Here is a 4,355-nt window from a genome sequence, read left to right on the forward strand (position 1 = left end):
CTAATTTATAATACCCACTTGATGAGAGGCTTTGTTCAATTATCACAAAATGGCACGTGACATATTTCCAACACTCGTACTTTTGATTTTTTCCTGTTTTCCTTGTTACAGGTGAAGCTTTTGATACGACCCAACCAGTAAACTATGCGGTCTCTAATATTATCTGCTCCATTGTTTATGGCAGCAGATTTGAATATGATGATCCAGAGTTTACATCCCTGGTAGATCGAACAAACAGAAACGTTCAACTTGGGGGCTCCCCGTCTGTACAGGTGACTTTTCCTGTTCATTCAGCTTAGACTTTTTTTAAGCATTGTGAGTTTCAGATAAATAATACAAATGAGTTGAATTGAACAAATTATGGGATTCTTCACTTGTATCTTGAATACTTTTGGTACATACTGATGAATGTATATTTTTGTTAACAGCTGTATAACATGTTTCCATGGATCGGTAAATGGTTTGGTGGGAAAAGGGAAATGGAGAAGATTTTTGCCGTCAACAGGACACAGAACTTAAAGCTGTTCAGTCGTTTGAAAGAGACCCTCAATCCAGAGATGTGCAGAGGCTTTGTGGACGCCTTTCTGGTCCGAAAGCAAAATCTGGAGGTTGGAAAGCTTATCATCACCTATTAGACTTGCCATTAACAAATAAGATATTCATACCTCACTTAACTTTTAATTCTGTGTTTTATTCTGTATTTTCTATCTGTTCCGTTACTTCTCTATTTGAACATGGAATAGTATTATTACCTCTACCACTTTTTTGCCATTACAATGTTATGGTATTTTAGTTATTTTAAAGACTTTGGTCAACTCGTGTTGGTGTTAAATTTGCTATATGAATAGTGCTGGATCAAAGAAAATCAATTGTCTATTGAACTATTCAATATCAATTCAGAATCAATCCATTTCTGTATTTTACATTTCTGGAAGACCTAAAAAATTCATTTGTACCAACTCTATTTAGCTAGCTTGTCAGCAAGGGGGTTAAAAATGCTCCAAAAATAGCCTACATTTTAACCTTTACCTCTCACCTCAAGATATCTTAATGAAATGTCACTTAATACTCACTGACAGTGAAGTCTGTAGAGCTGTACTTTATTCACTGATTGCAGGCCACAAATAGTTTTTTACTGCAGGAGGATTGGGAATATGTGGAGCAATGGGCATTTGTTTTTGGGATAAGCCTGTGGACACATTAATAATGAGGAGGTGAAAAACATTGAGGAGGTGAAACATCGCGATATCAAATCAGGGCTGCACCATTAAATCGCTATTTTATCGAAATTGCAATATAAACTATTGCAATATCAAAATTGCAGGGGGGCGCAATATTTGTTAAAGGCAAAATTTGTGTCAAACCATTCTAAAATAAACTAATGTGGTGCTGCAGAGACATCCCGGTGCACAAATCATATCCTGTACACTAAAGAAGAAAATCTTTGATCCTCAAAAAACATTAAAAAAAAAAAAAAATCACAATCTTTCTTTTAAATATTTTTCAATGGAAATGAGAATGATACAAAAATGATCATTCCCTCCAGTATTGTGAATCATATCGCAATATCAGTCAAAAATAATCGCAAGAAGATATGTTCCTAATGTTGTGCAGCCCTATATTGAATCAACTTGACTCGTTGATAGAGTAATTGTAATCAAATTTTGACACCAATGAAGATTCACACCCCTAGCCAACAGGGTGAAGGAATGAAGAACAACCCACACCACCATCACTACTGCCACTACTACCTCAAAGGTTTTGGATCAGATTTGTCTGTAACTGCTCCAGTTTATCTTTATCTGCAGGAATCTGGGATTGCCAACAGTTACTTCCACAAATGCAACCTTATGCACACAGTTCTTCATCTTTTCGGGGCTGGCACTGACACAACAGCAACTACTCTGAGATGGGGACTTCTGTTTATGGCCAAGAATCCAAAAATACAAGGTAAGAAACTTAAAGGCAGGGTTGGAAATGTTGACAAGCTAGCAAGATTTGAAAGTAGCAAACAAAAGTTTAAATACTATCAATTTACCACTTAGTAATGACTGAATCTTCTTCATGAAAACAAAAACGTCTCCCCTCTCAGACCAGGTCCAGGAGGAGCTGAGCAGGAAGATAGGAAATCGTCGAGTGCAGGTTGAGGACCGGAAGAACATGCCCTTTACCGACGCTGTCATCCATGAGACACAGAGACTGGCCAGCATCCTCCCGATAGCAGTACCTCACAAAACGAGCCAAGACATCACCTTCCAGGGTCACTTCATTAAGAAGGCAAGACTGAATAAAACACCTAGTTTACAATAATTTAACAATAAGTTTTATAAAGCACCTTGGACTGACATTTTACAGAATGCTCTGTAGCAAAAAAATACAATCACAACAACCACAAATGCAATTACAGTTTCACAATTACAGTTTCACAATGGATATTTAACCACCTCTTTATCGCTTCACCAGCAGCTACCTCAGCTAAAACCACATGTCTGCCTGGTCTGAAGTCTCCCTGAGGTGCTCTAGGGTTGGGCCATGTCCCCTAAATTAGCAGTGGACAATGTCTACAGAAAAACGTTGTGATGGACAATGAAATTGTCCAAAACCCATGGTTTTTAAGGTGGATCTATGCCATTTTGAGTCAGCATCAGCCACTGCCTGTGCTCAGGAATACACACATCTTCATAGACACATCTTCTGGCAGCCTTGTGGCCAGCCAGTGTGGCTGCTGTAGAACAAAGTTACCGCTCCGCCTTTTGTCAATTGCCATTCTTCAGGTAGACTACAGCATCATGACGGCAAACCTTCAACAAGCCAAACTAGCTTACATCGCTAAAAAAAAAAACACAATTGTATGGGGGTCCCCTGCCCCAACTCCAGTGCTTACGGCTTAAACAATAATCAGATGTATCATTTGCAACAGTTGCTAAACCATTACTTTCTGTGTTAGGTGAAGTATTCCTTTCTTAGCAAGTAGGACACTTTCTAAATTTGGTATGGTCCACAGGGGACAACGGTATATCCTCTCTTAACATCCGTCCTACATGATGAGAGTGAGTGGGAGAGGCCACACAGCTTTTATCCTGCTCACTTCCTGGACAAAGACGGGAAATTATTCAAGCGGGACGCCTTCATGCCTTTTTCTGCAGGTTGGTGAATTTATTTAATTCACATATGTAAGTAAATGAACAAGTGAAAGTCATTTAACCATCACTTGTTCATTCACTCGCAGATGAGATGAACATTTTCCTTCGTTCTCTCTCTCTAACAGGTCGAAGGATTTGTGTCGGAGAGAGTCTTGCCAGGATGGAGCTCTTCATCTTCTTCACCACCCTCCTGCAGCACTTCCGTTTCACTCCTCCTCCTGGAGTTTCAGAGGATGAACTGGATCTGACTCCACATGTGGGATTTATCCTCAGCCCTTCACCCCATAAACTGCGTGCTGTTCCTGTATTTGAGCAGTAGGGCTTGAAAATGCTGCTTCGCACATTCTTTTGCCTTTGACCTACTTCAAGAGAGTAGAATCTCATTTGTTCAGCATTATATGCCATGTAGTGCAACAGCAAAAAATGTTACATTTCTTAAAAGTGTTTAATTTTAATGACGCAATTAACTGAACTTTCAATTCAACAACGTTTTGCAGATTAGCAACCTGATGATGCACCAGATGATTCATTACACAGAACCATCTAAGAAACCATCATTGGAAACTTTGGAAAAGGGCAGGCACTTAAAAAAATACCTGGCAGGTGATTGGATACACCATCTGTCTAGAACATCTGCCATTGTGTTTTGACAAACAGTCTAAGGCGTCACTTACATCTAAACCACAGTCCGTAGCGGCCAGTAGCTCCACACCAGCAGCTGATTGGCTCAGTAAGCTGGTAGTTAAGACACTTACGTATTACTGGAAGCCTGAAAAGATGGAGTTTCATGTGATACTGTGGGTGTTTCCCAATGTCAAGGAAGGATCCTTGAAAGCCTGAGTTTCGAGGATGCCACGTCATCAACATCATCAACGTCCGTCGAAGGACCGTTCCAATGTCAAGAATCCTCCGAATTCCTCCAAGGACTAAGTCCTTCATTCAGAAACTTTCCCATAGACAGAGAAGGATGCATATGTGTATCCTTCGCGGTCCCAAATCACCCACAATCCTATGCGCGGGCCTTCGCCGTCTCGTTAAAAAAAAAAATAGCGGACCTCAGCGGGAGTTCGAGCAGCATCGCTGACGGTGAAATGATGATTTAAATGTAAGTATCTTTAGTGTGTGCCGTACATATGTTATCACCGTTAATGTTTTACATCAATGTAAAGCTTAACGCTTTAAAGCTTGTACAAATTGCTCTAATAATTACGT

General features: G+C 39.9%; 1 protein-coding gene, 1 long non-coding RNA gene and 1 pseudogene across 2 annotated transcripts in view; 2 read left to right on the forward strand and 1 right to left on the reverse strand.

Annotated features, from left to right (window-relative positions):
- The window catches only part of LOC117961049, a 4,338-nt pseudogene extending 861 nt beyond the window's left edge, over nt 1–3,477 (forward strand).
- Nucleotides 1–3,792, reverse strand: part of LOC117961054 — a 7,186-nt gene extending 3,394 nt beyond the window's left edge. Inside the window, exon 1 of the long non-coding RNA XR_004660295.1 lies at nt 3,709–3,792. This is a non-coding gene — a long non-coding RNA (uncharacterized LOC117961054). The remainder of the gene's footprint in view (nt 1–3,708) is intronic.
- Nucleotides 1–4,355, forward strand: part of LOC117961035 (cytochrome P450 2K1-like) — a 30,130-nt gene that overhangs the window by 24,302 nt on the left and 1,473 nt on the right. The gene's annotated exons all lie outside the window — the stretch shown is intronic.

The sequence above is a fragment of the Etheostoma cragini genome, chromosome 18, assembly GCF_013103735.1.
Source record: "Etheostoma cragini isolate CJK2018 chromosome 18, CSU_Ecrag_1.0, whole genome shotgun sequence".
Lineage (NCBI taxonomy): Eukaryota > Metazoa > Chordata > Actinopteri > Perciformes > Percidae > Etheostoma > Etheostoma cragini.